Here is a 17,037-nt window from a genome sequence, read left to right on the forward strand (position 1 = left end):
AGGTCAAAACAATACATATCAGGTTGAATTAGGTATAGTATTTGTCGGAGCAATTTGGGTCGAGTTAAGTTGAAGTTAGTCAAATTAGTGTGAGTTTGACTTCTTGTTAGGTTAAATCGGTTTCAGGTTTATTTAAGGTCAGGTCAAATCGATGTTGGTTAAGTCTAGATCGGGTCAAATTTATATTCAAATTAAGTTCAGATCGATTATAGATCAAGTTTAAAATTTGAATTTCTTAGATCAAATCAAGCCGGTTATAATTTGAGCGCGGCTTACTGTTTTTCGAGACTGGTCAATTTTGGCACCTCTAATTATTAGTAAAGCTGAGCTAAGTAGAGCTATTTAATTTGCAACGGTTTAATTAACTGCCTCAATCTTCCATTATTGCAATATATGATTGATGTTTAATTTATTTTTTTCATCTCTTTTCCTTGACTAGCATTGTATTACGTTAGTAGTTCTTTTTTTTTTTTTGGAGGGACAACAACATAGTTAATATAGAAGAAATACTATAACGACTTGGAAGGATATACATATCCACGCACATTTTTGTTACTGCAAATGTAGTAAAAAGAAAACTAAGTTTCATCCTATCACTGTACATGTTGCTACCTAGCCTTCAGCTAGCATTAAACTTGGGTAGTTGGGTGAACACTAGCGGACCTCGTTGTAACCCGAGAGTCGAGTGCTACCCCTGTAAATTTTTTATAAAAAGAAATTTACAAAAATAAATTTTGTTTACAAAAAATCTCTTGGACGTGGAATACTCCGGTACTGTATATGATTTAAGCATCACACAATTGTGGTCCAAAAATTCTTCGATTACATAGGTAAATATACGCTTTTTTGTTATTGCAAATGTAGTACAATGAAAACTAAGTTTCATCCTATCACTGTACAAGTCACTACATGGCTTAGCATTAGCAACAAGTCAACATTCTTATTTACTTGGCTGTGACCACTGGCGGACCGAAGGGCACGTGATATACCCCCATAAATTTTTTTTTATAAAAATTAAAAGTCTATTTACAAAAAATCTCTTGTGAATATGGTTTTAACATTAAACAATTGTGGTCCAAAAATCTTTCCGAGTCATAGGTAATCCACGTTTTAGCTATTGCTAATGTAGTACAATAATTGAAACTAAGTTTCATCCTATCACTGTACATGGCCACTAGCTAGCATAAGCAACAAGCCAACATTCTTATCTGCTTGGGAGACCACTGGTGGCCAATAATTTTCATTGATTTTCCGCTTCTTCGCCCGACTTTCGTCGATAACTTGGGAACCCCCTCCTAGGAAGGGACCGATGATCGGCCACCTGTGGGACCGACTCCCGACCAGGAAGTACCGGCAGCTACTCGGCCTTTTTCTGATCAATCTCCGCCTTCTTGTGCCATAACCGGGTTTCCCCCTAAGCTGCTCAACTGAGCCTTGGATCTTATTGCTGTTTTTGTAGCTCTGCCAAGCATTTTGTTGAACAAATTAGGGACCTAGATTTTGTATTTTTTTCAACAATGTCTGCTCCACTTCTGAATCCCCACAGACCTCGCATGCCCCAAGAATCCCTAATTACGGTTTCTTCAACCTGACTAAGCTATTGTTTTTGCGAACTTCCTTCTTGGGAAAACTCTCCCTCGTGGGGTTGGGAGGTCGAGTTCCTTTTTGCTGTTTTTCTAAAGCGGAAGTTCACCTGCTCATTTAGGGAAAGGAATGCTTGGGGGGGGGGGGGGGCGTAGGCTTACAGCACAAGGATGGGTACGCTACTCCCGCGAAACATTAAGGCGCTCCTTTCTTCTAACTCCATGGTAGCAATCTTCCTTCTAGTCGTGAGAATCTACCCTCGCGAAGCAGACTCCTCCCCTGGTTCTTTATCGAGATCTACCACTTTGCCGAGGTAATGGATACCACTCCTAGCGTTCGCTTTAACCTACATGAATGGTTTGGTTAAAAATGCGAACCCTTGGGAGCACCAACCCTACTGAGGTTTGTAGCAACCCCCCCAACCTTTTGGGCTGAGCGCCCGCCTCCTTTTCTTGTAGGGGTCGGCCATTATCGGATGACTGCTCAGCAAGTCTTAATAGCGCATGCGCTATAGCGATAGGACCATAAGGAATGACACGTGCGGGTAGTCAGCCTAGCCTCTACGCTGCCAAAGATTCCGAAGCTCAGAATTTGAGAAAAAAAAACTCCAATTTTCATTGATTCACAACAAGCAATAACCCGAGGGGCACGTGCTAACCCAATAATTTTTTCTAAAAAATATAAATTTTGAAAATCTGTTTACAAAAAATATCTCATGAAATACTCATATTGTATATTGTTAGAGATATGAGATACCGGAAATATATGTGTGATATATTTTGCGTGGATATCATTAAGAGAATAATATATTTATGTTAAGATATTATTTAGTGAATATATCTTTAAGATTTATCATTATTCTATCTTGTATGAAGATTGTTTTCCTATATTATAAGCTTTAGTTTTGTATAAATATAGTACCTAATGATCTATAATAATCAAGCCATTCAATTATTGCATCCTTCTAATTTGTCATGGTGCGACTGTTCACAAAATTTCCCCCTCTACTGGTGGGGTAGAACACCCACTGGCGGTCGGTGGGATAAAATTTTAGCCAAAAATATAAATTTTTCTTAAAATATTTCCACAAGTGCGTGAATGCACTTTAAGCATTTATTGGTGATGACTAGCAATGGTTTTCTACACCTGGGTGTACCATGAGCATGGTACACCCGAATTAAAGCAGAAAGAACATAGCTTATAAATGTAAAGAACATATTAAATTATAAAAGAACACATCATTGAAATATAAAGAACATGGTAAGTTATGAGAAACTAATTTTTAAAAAAAGGTAATAGATAGTTACTAATTGATTTTCACCACACATTTAATGTCAAATCATTTCAAAATATTGGTTTTCAAAATTTTCTTTATCTGGGATTATTTTCTACCAAAACTAATTCAAGATTTCATTTTCAAATTAAATTTCAAAAATTCAAAATTTAAAATTTCATTTTCAATATACTTTATTTCAATTTTTTTTTTAAAAAAAATATGTACAAAAATTAATCATATTTTTTCACCGTTACCAAAAAAAACATAAGGGATAAAACAAGGGAGCGCAATGATTAAAAAAATAATACAAGGTTAAAGCAAACGCATATCAATATAGAAGAACATATTATCTAAGTTAAAAGAACATGATTTGTATTAATGAAACCCATCAAAGAACATTTTTAATCTATATATATTAAAGTGCGTACAATGTTTATAATGTAAAGAACATATAGTTCATATACAAAGAACATATTGATCAGATTTAATGAACATATTACATACCAATAATAATAAAAAAAAGAATATGTATGAAGAAATGATAAAAGAACATTTATCATAATACGAAAAACATCATCTTCAACCTCAGAAAATAGTACGAAAACAAGGAAAAAAAATTTAAAAAATACATTTTCTCTCAACAACGAATCAATCAATTACATCATTAAGAGATTATATTGGAACGATAAAATCAACTCTATTATACATTGAATCACTTTGAGATACAAAATTTACCATGGTTTCTCTCTCTATATAAATTCAATTTCTCTCTCTTAACAAAAAAAATGAACTTCTATTCACCAAAAGTATTCTATTAATATATAAAATGTAAATAATAAATCAATTTCATGAATCAAAGAATATAAATAACAAATCAATACCTTAAATCAAGGAGGGAATCGTTTTGATTTTTTTTTTGACTCATGTACTTTAATTTGTATGCAAGGTTCTTTTCGTAATTTTTAATTTCCTTGTATTATGACTGATGTACCATGCTCATGGTACACCCTGGTGTATGGTGAAATTTTCAGATGACTAGATGTAATTACAGCAGCATGCATGGCTTTTGTCATTCTTTGATAATGGGGTGATTTTTTTTGAGTTTGTGTTGTTGACAAGGTGAAAACAAAGGGTCTTAGCCTTTGAGTTTTATTTAAAAAAAACAAATTCCTGCTCTCTTGTGTTGTGAGACAAGATATATTAGTTCTCCTTGTGCCGTGAGACAAGGTTCATGTAATACTCCGTAATTTTATTGTATTTTTACATATATAAATTAATTATTTTATTTTATGTATTAAAATGATTTATTTCATTTTAAAAAGAAATTATTCATTTAATTAAATTATAAGTGTGTATAAATTAAATGGATCATGAATTGACACAACAAAAGTATTTTCAATTGGATCAATCGTAATTAAGTGAGTTGACCAACTTATTGGGAATTTAGAGGCCCAATAATTTGGCCCAAGTGAAAATTTGAGGGGGAGTAGGAATTAGTAATGACATAGTTGTAAATATGAGTTTTATTTTTAAAAGGAGAGTATAAATACCTTAAAATCTCAAGATTTTTTCACACAAGTTTCATAATTGTCAGATTACACAAAAGTCCAAAGTTTTTCTCTTCATTTTCTCTCCCTTTTTCTCCTTATTTTTTTTTGTTTCCTTCTTCTTTTCCCCTATTTTTCCCACGCACTCTCCTCTCTCCTTCTTCCTCCTCACGCAGGCCAACACTACCGGCGCCACCACCAGCACCGGCGGCCCATTTCACGGCAATGGCAGCCCAGACGGCGTCCCTCTCTTCCTTCTCTCTCCTTTTTTGCAGTTTGTGTATATAAAATAAAAAAAAAACTCTTTTACTCCTAAAATTAATTCTATTGATTTATTATTTCATAAGGCATGATTTTTATTATGTTTTGGTATTGATTTTAGGATTTTGATGTTGTTAATTTATTAATATAAATTTCAAATTTTTATTTAATTAAAAACCCCAAATTATAAACCCTAGAAATTGGGGATTTTATATAGTTGGTTAGGGATTGGTGTTAGGTTATTGTTATTGATTAATACATGGTCTAATCATGTTTTTGATGAGTTTAAAGCCCTCAATTTAATGCTGGAATTTAATTATACACACTACTCTTTAATTAATGAGTTAGAGTTTGATTACCCATAAAAGGAAAAAAGATTTTAATGATTTATATGATTTCCTAGTCTAAAAGTGATATTTAATATTAAATAAGTATGCTAGAATTTCATTTAAGTCTTGAAAACTAAGTCTTTTTTAAAGGATTTGAATTATCCACTTTAAGAAAAGATTTTATGGCTTTTATGTCATTAAAAGAGATTGATTAGTATGGTTTTAATAGTATTATAGTTGTTGGAAATTTGTGAGATTAGTATATTAATTATAGTTATGTATTTTCAATTGTAGGAAGCTTCGAGCTAAGTGATTTCTAGCGAGTGTGGCCAATTTAAGACGATATTCAAGATACGTATGTGCACAAGAATATTTGTGTATGCGTAGTATCATGTTAGGATTGTGAATTATGATTGAGGTGATAAATTAGTAGCATTTTTAGTTGATTATATGTTTGGAATTGATGTTGGTTGAACATGAATTATACAAGCATATGAATATGATATTTGAAGCATGATACAAGTGATTGTATGTGAATCATGGAAGTATGTTTTATTTTTAAATATCAAGGGAGCATGAAATTATTAAGTAAGGCTTATGTATCTTTAAAAGAGTTATAATTAGAATTATTGAACATGATTCATGAATTTTATTCTCACCCATTTATTATTGATGTTGAGTCAAGGAAGTTAGTTTATTTATTTGCTCACTCAAGTAAGTTGAGATTGAGTCAAGAAAGTTAATTAGTGCATTCTATGCACCAAGGTAGTAATCGTGCAATATTGTGCACAAAACTAGGCAAGGAACCTTAATTAAAATAAATAGTATGTGCTCACTAATTAATTCAAGAATGAATTGGATGTATGTATTGAATGTTGTTATGTTTATTCTTGATTGATTGGTTGGAATCTTCACATGTTAAATTGATAAATAATGTAAAGTGTAAGAGGATATGCACCAAAACTCTTGGAACGTATATACCTTGAGTATGAACATATGGAGGGAGTTATGGGGTTTTATATTTAACCATAGCTTCTACAAGGGTACCGGACGTTGTACTTTCTTTCTTTATTATTATGCGTTGAAATTCCGTCAAAAGGTGACACTAGTTGGTACTCGCTTGGTTAGCTCCCAAGTGAGAGGTCCCTTATTATTTTAAGGGATAGTTAAGGCAAGGAAACTCATTCGATGCGTAATCTAAAGCTATTATTTAATAATTAATATTGCAAGTTCTGAGTCAAAGGTAAGTTGACTTGTGATTAAATGGCAAGCATGTTTTATTATTTTTCTTGATTATAGGTTATTCATGTTAGTGTGGTGCTTATGTACTCAGCTTTTGCTGATTCGTACTTTTGTGTTTGTGTTTGGCTTTCCTTTGGTTGGCCCTACTATGATCCATTTATATGGTGAGTAGAGGTTTGAAATAAAAGGGAAAGTGATAGGTATTTGAAGTATGAAGAGCATGATGGTAATGAATGCTGAGAGTTATTTGTTATGCTTTCCTAGTTTTATGTTTTGAATTGTTGGATTGTTGATTATGGACTAACTTGTTATGTTTATTTTAAGTTGGATTTTTAAAAGGACCATGTTTGGATTGGTTCCAACTTGAGGTTTATTTATTTTCTATTTTGTTTTGAGGTTGTGAACTCAAATTTTATTTTAAAAGTTAGTTTTTATTTTAGACTTCTGCTATGTGACTTTGAAAAATAGCCTTAGACATTATCACGGTGGCGACGATATTTTGGATATTTCCTTAAGATAAATTTATTTAGAGTAAAAAGAGTATTTTACAGTAAGGGAATTTCCAGGGTGTTACAGTTCATGTGTTGGTTCTTATTGTGCCACGAGACATGGTTTGTGATATGATTTGAGCATGATTTTGCTCTTTGGATATGAGTTTGGTTTTGCTATAAAATAAAACAAATAAAAATTTTAAGTGTGGTTTACGTTGAAAAATTAAAATTTAATTGGAGCTCGGTTTACTTTATTGATGACTGGTGAGTTCGAAAAGAATGAACATTCTCATCATTGAAAAAGAAAAAAAAAATTGAAGGAGTAGTGCATCTCGACTTCAAGAAAATGAAGAATTTCCAATCGCTACATTCATGTTAAATTACTATCGCTACGATTGCAGAGGGTGCTACAGATGTGAGATATCGGAAAACATATGTGTAATATATTTTCCATAGATATCATTAAAAGAAAAATATATTTTGGTTTATTTTATGTTAAGATATTGTTTAGTGAACATATCTATAAGATTTATGGTTAGACTAGTATATCTTTTATGAAGATTGTTTCCTATCTTATATGGCCTTGTTTACTTCACCTTAAAAAAAATATTAAGTAAAAATAAGTTCAGTTCAGTAAAATTAATTTCAGTTCAATAAAATTAATTTCAGTTCAGTAAAAATAATTTCAGTTCAGTAAAAATAAATTCAGTTCAGTAAAATTCAGTTTTCTTAAAGAAGAATTATAATAGAAAATCAGTAAAAATAATTTCAGTTCAGCAAAAATAATTTATGTTCATTAAAATTAATTTAAAATAATTTAAGTTCAACAAATATAATTTTGTTTCAGTAAAAATAATTTCAATTAGCAAAAATAAGGTGAAGTGAACGAGGCCTAAGTTTAGGTTTTGTATAAATACTCTACCTAATGATCAATGATAATCAAGCCATTCAATTATCGTTTCCTTCTAATTTGTCATATATGGTTTAAATGTTACACAATTTATAAATAAGTAAAGCTTATTTAGTGGTAACAAAGCAGGTCAATCCAATCCAAGTTAACGGGTTAGGACATTGGGAGTGACGATAAAGGGTATAGGAATCTCCTCCCTAACGTTTCTCTAGTGGAATTTGATCTTTAATCCCATAATCTGGTACCCGCAAGATGTAAAGTTTCCCACTAAACCAAACTTTGCTTGATAGGATTGAAGGAGTATTGAATAATAAAAGGGCAAGTCTTGTATGTGGCTAACCACACGATGTGACCACATTGTTTTATAAGAGTAATCTTCATTTACATATATGAGTAACCTCATTTTTTCATAAGAGTAAACCCATGTTGTCCATAAAAGTAACAAAAATTCATTGTACAATTGAAATCAAGTAATTTAAAAATAAGTTTAGGTTTTGTATAAATACTCTACCTAATGATCAATAATAATCATGCCATTCAATTATCGTTTCCTTCTAATTTATCATGTATGGTTTAAATGTTACAAAATTTGTATAAAAGTGAAGCTAATTTAGTGGTAACAAAGTAGGTCAATCCAATCCAAGTTAATGGGTTAGGTTATTGGGAGTGAGGATAAAGGGTATAGGAATATCCTCCCTAACGTTTCTCTAGTGGAATTTGATCTTTAATCCCATAATCTGATACCCCTAAGATGTAAATTTTCCCACTAAACCAAACCTTGCTTGATAGGATTGAAGGAGTATTGAATAATAAAAGGGCAAGTCTTGTATGTGGCTAGCCTCACGGTATGACCACATTGTTTTATAAGAGTAATCTTAATTTATATATATGAGTAACCTCATTTTTTCATAAGAGTAATCCCATGTTGTCCAAAAAGTAACAAAAATTCATTATACGAGTGAAATCAAGTAATTTAAAAATACGTAACCTTATTTGTTCATTCTAGTAACCCCTATTATTTTATTTTTAAAAAAATGAAAGAATAATTCCACTTATTTAAGCGAGTCACTCTTTTTTGTCATTTAAGTAACATACATACATCCTTAAAAAAAAAAAAAAAGTAACATACATACATTAATGTAACCCCATTTGCACATCACTGTAACCCTCTATTACTTAATTAATTGTCTTATGTGTGATTATGTGAAATGACCACACCATGTAGCTAGCCCCATATAAGGTTTTGTGATAACTAGACCTAGCAAATGGATCATTCGGGTCGAGTATGGGTTGGGTCATTTCGGGTCGGGTCAAGTTCGGGTCAAAAAGTTATCGGGTCAAGTTCGGGTCGGGTCATTTTGGGTTTTGGGTTGATTTCGGGTCAACTAATAATCAGGTTGGGTGGGGTTTCGGGTCAACATTTCGGGCCGAGTTCGGGTTGGGTTAATTTTCGGGTCGGGGTAGTTTGGATCATATTCGGGTCGATGCATTGAGTTAAATTCAACTTTATATATATATTTATATATTTTTTGACGAGAAACTCACTATATTTATTAAGGCTACTTTTTCATGGAATACAATAATTGTTTGACTTTAGATTATTTTGTAATTTCATTTGGTATTGAACATTATGTTATGTACACATTATTATTGTACTGTTTTCTTTTTTCTAGACTTGTGAGAATTGTGACTTTTATTTCGAGCTATAGTTAATTTTTTTAATCTTATGGACAAACTCCGTAGAATAGTCGTTAAATTTCAATCTTTTTACGATTTTTTAATAACATATAGAGATAAAAGGCCGAAGAAATCGAGAAAAGTAATGCTCAAAATATGAAATTACTTACACTGTTACACATTACAAATTAATAAAAAAAAATTAAGTCACTTTGATTGCGTTTTTTCTCTATTTCGGTTTGCTCGGGTCAAATCTTTAGCTTAAATAGATGCTGGTCATTTAAGGTATAAGATAATTTTGGTTCGGGTCACTTTGGGTTTTGAGTCTATTTGGGTCAATTAATTCAAGTTAAAGGTCGGGTCACTTTGGGTATCGGGTCTCGGGTCACTTCGGGTCGAGTCATTTCGGGTCTCGGGTCAACTTCGGGTCGGGTCATCTCTGGTCGGGTCGTTTTGGGTCGGGTCATTTCGGGTTTCGGGTTAAGGTCGAGTCAATTCCACATCGGGTAGAGTATGGGTCTGGTCGGGTTGATTTGGGTTTTGGGTCAATTTCGGTTCACTGTTTTCGGGTCGATTTTGGGTCATGGGTCAAGTCATTCGGGTCGGGTCAACGGGTCTAGGTCAGAATTGTCAGGTCTAGTGATAACGATTCGAGCAAAAGCTAGTGTAGTGATCATGTAATTAGAACAAAGGAAGTAACTAACATTTTAAAAACTTATAGTTTCATTCGTTGGAGCCTCTTATAAATACTCCCTCCGTACCTATATTAAAAGCCTCTTTCTCTTTATTATGTAAGTAATAAATGCTAGAAAGAGGCTTTGTATTAAGGGATGGAGGGAATATCATTTTACAAGCTCCTACTTTTCAAAACAACTTAGCAACCAAAGCTCAAAAAATCTTAAGAAAATGACTACCTTTCTCCAACCAACAATAATTGCAATAACTGCTCTTCTTTTGCTCCAACTCCTTCCTCTCCCTACTATGGCCGCCTCGTTTTCTTATATCATGGACGAGGATGGTGAACTAGTGCTAAATGGCGGAACCTATTACATTATCCCACAGAGAACCGCCAATGGTGGAGGCCTCACCGTGGCACAAAAACAACAAACCTCGGCATGCCCTCTCTTTATAGCCCAAGAGAAGATGGTTCATCTAATGGTCACCCTTTAAAAATCATTTCTCGAATAAACTGTTAGGGTTGGTGAGCACACAGCGGAAGTGAAGATGTATAAATTGAATTGATAATTGGCAAGATAATTAATATAAATGAACACACGATTTTATATAACGACGAGCACTTTTATTCCACTATTTGAAAATAGAAGAGTACAAGTATCCCTTTAAGGGTTTATATTACAATATGACTCTCTCTATATTACTCTCTAAGGATTATTACAAAAGAGGAATAGTGGATTTGTAAACATGGTAAATAGTACAAGGAGGTGTAGTATGTAGGAAGGCTTGTGTGTAGTATGGCTTATTGTGTTGTGTTGTTTTTCATGGTTGAATGCCCATGACCTATATTTATAGGTGTAGATGGAGTTTGGAAGAAATGGCCGGAATATTCTAGATATTCCTCTATCATTCTTGTATCCATAATGTTCTAGAAAATTCACGAACCATGTATTATATTCTAGCTAATAGCTTCCAATGTCAATAATACTCTAGAACATTCAAGTAGGATATAATTCTAGAGATTCTGGAAGCCTCTAGAATATGCACAATACTCCACCAAAATAATGGGCTTATAGAATTTGGACCATACCCAACAATCTCCACCTTGGACCAAATTTTATATGTGCGCTCATCGTATGTTACCCGATCGACATTAAGTGAATATTTCACATGCTAAACCCGATTGAAACTTAGGTTTAGAATAAGAAAGTGACTTACTTGGACCCGTATTATTAGGGCGTTTTTGCCGAGTCGAGATTGTGTATGATGAAGCCATAATAGAAGATCCTTGTAATACATAGAGATTTCTATGTTTGATAGTCTTCAATATTTCTTGAGCACCTTTGTAGACTTTGCGTACTCCATCTTGAGCCGAAATCTTATATCCTTTGAGTCCAGAATGCCAAGAGAGATTATATTCTTTTTTAGATCAGGAACATGATGATTAAAATTAGACAAAGTCCTGATCACACCATCTTGCGTCTTGATCCATACGGAGCCAACACCATGAACTTTGCAATGATAACCGTTACCCATTGTAATAGTTTTATTCTTCACCAGCTGATAGTCGGTAAAGTGAGACTTTTGAGAACAAATATGGTTGGCAGAACCCGAATCAAGTACCCAGTCAGAATTTTTATTTCTTCTTGGCGAAGTAGCTAAGAGAACTTCATCATCGGACTCTATTTCTCCAAAACTGGCTTTTGCCGTCTCTTTCGGCTTTTCCTCTTGCTCTTTCTTTTCGAGCTTTTTATTTGCAAACCAGCATTCTTCAACTATGTGCCCAAGTTTCTTGCAAAAGTTGCAAGATTTTCCGGATTTGTGTCCATTAAATTTGGACTTCTTATTGGTACTTTTACTACCGTGTGATCTCCCTTTTATATTTAAACCTTCGGCATTTTCATTAGAATGAACTTCAAGGTCAAGCTTTTCTTTTGAAAGTAAGTGAGATTTAACATCCTCAAAAGAAAGAGTATCACTATTGCCATAAAGAATAATTTCCTTAAAGTGTTTATACGAAGGTGGTAGGGAGATAATTAATAACACGGCCTTATCCTCATCTTCGATTTTAACATCTAAATTTTCAAGATCAATTATAATTGAATTAAATTCATCGAGATGAGTTTGAATGGAAATACCTTCGGCCATCCGGATTGTATAAAGCCTTTCCTTGAGACGGAGTTTGTTGGCGAGGCTTTTAGTCATGTAGAGGGACTCCAACTTCAACCATAATCCGGCTGCTGTCTCCTCGTGAATTATCTCACGCGGTACCTCCTTGGTTAAACATAGTTGGATTGCCGAGAGGGCTTTTTCGTCCAAATCTTGTCATTGCTCGTCTGTCATTGTAGGGAATATTTCAAGCCATCCCACACTTGAACCCCACTGTGATCATACACTTAAGCATGGTGGCGTCCAAAGGCAAGGAAGCTAGAGCAAAAGAGTCGCCAACAAGTTTTAGGAACTTGTAAACTGTTCACAAGGTGAAGATTACACCCCTTAACGATCCAGGAGATCGTCAACTCCAAAAGGTCTTGAACCAAATAGGGTTCGGGGATGAGGGTACGAATCCAATCTACAAAAGAAAGAACTCGCCCTAATAATAGGCCTCTACTTTATTCTACTCGTATTCATGTGCGCTTTCTAACTAACAGGCAATCAACAGGTTAATCCTAAACCTGTTTATCTATGTTGATTGAATTTAATGCACAAGCAAAACTATTATTGGCGATCACTTGAATTATAATCATATTAGCCCTAAACAAGATTATTAATTATCTTATTAAGCGTGATTACAAGTACAAATTCCCTTTAAACCTACAAGAGAGGGCGTGATCAAACAATAACAATGAATAAGCATCAAGCAACATAATAATTATCATAATAATCATAACAATTATAATCATGTTAATAATAAAGCTTAGATATAATAGGAAGATCCTAGGCATGATACTAACAAGATTAGTAACAAATCCTAGAATGTCACTAAGCATTAAAGATCAAAGCTTTAAACCTAACATGGTACTAACATGCTATTAGAAAAGAGTAAAAGGCACCTTAAACACGATACTATAAAGCAATAGAAACATCCTAACATGATACTAGGAATTGAACAAATTTAAACATGCTTTCTACAAGAATAGAGCAATAAGATTACATACTTTGATGCCTCGTACCTCTTTCTAATAACAAAATACACGCGTTACTAACTTCAAGGAAAATATAAAACAAACAATTAAATCAAATAATTGAAATAGAGATTAGGGACCAAACCCTCAGAAATTATAACCTTTCACGTCTAGGGCGAAGGCAACTCAGAACTTGGCTAGGTGTGTCTAGATCTTGTGAATGCGGAATTGTGTTTGTGAAAAGCTAGAGAGATGAGAGCTTAGAGAGAATAGATGATAATTGATGATTGTTGATGATTGTGGATTGTAGATTATTGTTGATGATTAAAAACGAAGGTTCAGGACCCTATTTATAAGAAAACAGTCCGAAAATAGGTAGAATTTGATAAGGAATAAAACTCCACTGTCGCCGCAAAACCAAACTTGTCGCTTGGCGAAAGCCTGGATTCCTACGCGCTTTCAAACACGGAGTCCACTTATCAATCAAAATTGACTCGTAAAGTCCGTATGAAAATTGAAATCATATTTTCATAAAATAATATTTTATTCCAAGTAAAATTTATCAAAATATAATTAATTCTAATTTTATTAGGTCTTAAAAGAACTTTCTAGAGAATTCTAGAAGACTATAATCAATTCTAATAACTTTAGGAATAATAATTAACATTGGGCCCTCCCCTAGATCATCGGGCCACATGTAAAGATCAATCGGGCCCAGTTTAGTATTTTGGCCATGACTTCCTCATTATTCATCGGAATTGGGCTTATAATATATCGTTGGAAAGCTCTTTGCAAGCCCCATCCAACTACACTATTATTGGACCCTTATCATGGATCAAAATAAACTAGAATGCACGTTTTCATAAAACAGGGTGAGAAAAGAAATATTTTCAAAAACAGAAGGAAGAGATATTTTAATAAAAAACATCCTCATCACTAGACTTTTCACACTTTCACCTCGATCGATAATCAAATGAAATGAAAGGTATTCATCACTGGGTTTGGTTTTGGGGAGACACATTTGGGTGTCTACAGTCATTAACTCTGGTTTTTTAGCTTTTCCATCCAGAGCTTTCTTTAGTCCGCTCTGTACTAGAACGACTTTCATCTGGACTTTCCAGATGCTGAAATTAATCTTGCCATCAAATTTCTCAATCTCGAACTTCGTGACCGAAGACATCTTTAATGTGTAAACACTCGAATCAACCTGGCTCGGATACCACTTGTTAGGGTTGGTGAGTGCACAACGGAAGTGAAGATGTGTTTGATTGAGATGTATAAATTGAATTGATAATTGGAAAGATAATTAATATAAATGAACACACGATTTTATGTAACGACGAGCACTTTTATTCCACTATTTGAAAATAGGAGAGTACAAGTATCCCTTTAAGGGTTTATATTACAATATGAATCTCTCTATATTACTCTCTAAGGAGTATTACAAAAGAGGAATAATGGATTTGTAAAGATGGTAAATAGTACAAGGAGGTGTAGTATGTAGGAAGGCTTGTGTGTAGTATGGCTTATTGTGTCGTGTTGTTTTTCATGGTTGAATGCCCATGACCTATATTCATAGGTGTAGATGGAGCTTGGAAGAAATGGCCGGAATATTCTAGATATTCCTCCATCATTCTTGTATCCATAATGTTCTAGAAAATTCACGAACCATGTATTATATTCTAGCTAATAGCTTCCAATGTCAATAATACTCTAGAACATTCAAGTAGGATATAATTCTAGAGATTCCGAAAGCCTCTAGAATATGCACAATACTCCACCAAAATAATGGGCTTATAAAATTTGGGCCATACCCAACATAAAATCAAAGTACATTCCACATGGTCCAACTGAATTCTACCTAGTCGACAACACTACCGCCTGCACGAAACCACTTGCGTGGCGATAAACCACGGATAATGTAACCGGCCACATCTATGTGGCTGCAGGTACTACTCATTCGCTCGGGCCTAGTCCATTCAGTATTACAGTACCATCCATTGATGACCAACCAGATGAATATGAGATATTCAATTGTGACAACGTCCTATGCAAACTTGCTGGAATCTTTGAGAACGGACTTTTGGGCATGGATAATGATTTTACTCTTAAATTTACCTTTCGTTTCAGAAAAGCTTTTACCTAAACTTCACAGATTATGTGATGTTTAAATTAATATGGCAAATGTTTGATGTTCCATGCTATGTATGTAGTGTGCATAAATTCCTTCGTGGATTAATAATAAGGCCCCATTCACTTCACCTTATTTTTGCTGAACTAAAATTATTTTTACTAAATTGAAATTATCCTAAACTTAAATTATTTTTCCTGAACTGGAATTAATTTTACTTAACTGAAATTATTTTTGATGAACTGAAATTATTTTTACTAATTTTATATTACATTTTTTTAGGTTTACTGATTTTTACTGAATTGAAATTATTTTTACTAAACTAAAATTATTTTTGCTAAACTAAACTTATTTTTACTGAACTGAAATTATTTACAGAATTGAAATTATTTTTACTGAATATTTTTTTTGTAAGGTAAAGTGAAGAGGCCTAAGACTGAAGTGTTCCAATTTTACAATAATAAAACTCAAGTGTTCCAATTTCTCAAGTGTTCCAATTTTACAATAATGAAAGTGGATTGCTAAACACCGCCAACAAAAATGATCACCACCGCCAATATTTGGTGTGAATGGACAATCGTACCCTTACTACTTCACCATTCCTTCATCCTCCCGGCAACCCACAACCCCTTCCAACCGTGGACCCACAACCCCATTTGACTGACGACCCACCACACCCCCCTCTATGACAACCCACCACCTTCCCTGGCCGGCGGGAAGGTGGTGGTTTTTTTTTATAATTTCAGGCAATCGTGGTAATCGGAGCCCAAAATCGATTACCGTGCGTGGTAATCGGAGCCCAAAACAGGTTACCGTGCATGGTAACCGAAGCCCAAAATCGGTTACCATTGGGTTTCGGTTACCACGCACGGCAACTGATTTTGGGCTCCGGTTATCGTGCACCTTAACCGATTCTATGGTAATCGAGCCCAACACCGGTTACCATGCACGGTAACCGGTTTTGGGCTCTGATTACCACGCACGGTAACCGGTTTTGGGCTCCGGGTACCACGCACGGTAACCGGTTTTGGGCTCCGGTTACCATACACAGTAATTGATTTTGGGCTTTGGTTACCGCGGTTGCCTGAAATAAAAATAAATATAAAAAAAGTAGGGAAGGTGATGGGTCGTCGGTCCGGGTTGCAGCGGCGGTGATCGTCGCCGGTCAGTGTGGTGGTGGTGGTGGTGTTAATCGTCAATTAGGGTGGTGGTGTCAAGGTGTTAGTGATTGGTGGCAATAGGGAAGATAGTAGTGAAGTACTTAGGACATGGTTGTCCATTTACACTAAATGTTGGTGGTTTTGATTATTTTGGATGGTGGTATTTAACACCCCCGAATGAAACTCAAGGATTAATAATAAAACTTGTTATAGGTTAATTTTGTACATTGGTTGACCGACGATGATAGTCGACGACCAACAACCAAGAACGGTGGAATGGGTCAAGAAAGTTAGCCATGCTCCCTAAAATTGATGAGATAATCTCTCTTGCTAAGAAGAAGTCTATTGAACTCCTTGACTGTATGTACACTCCATAATGTCTACATTCAGCAGAAGACCAAGTAAAAGAATTAATCGCCACTTCCTAAATTAAAGGAGTCATGATCATATCTTTCTCCAACCGCCTACTTCAAGCTCTATAAATAGAAGCACTTCCTCTCACACAGACTAAGCCATTTCCACGTATAATATTTCCACCATGCAATCCTATTTCTCCATAATTTACCCCACTTATCCATGATTAACCCCAAATACTTCTACTTTAGTCATCCTTAGCCTTCCTCACAATG

The sequence above is a fragment of the Chenopodium album genome, chromosome 15 (assembly GCF_948465745.1).
Source record: "Chenopodium album chromosome 15, dcCheAlbu1.1, whole genome shotgun sequence".
Lineage (NCBI taxonomy): Eukaryota > Viridiplantae > Streptophyta > Magnoliopsida > Caryophyllales > Amaranthaceae > Chenopodium > Chenopodium album.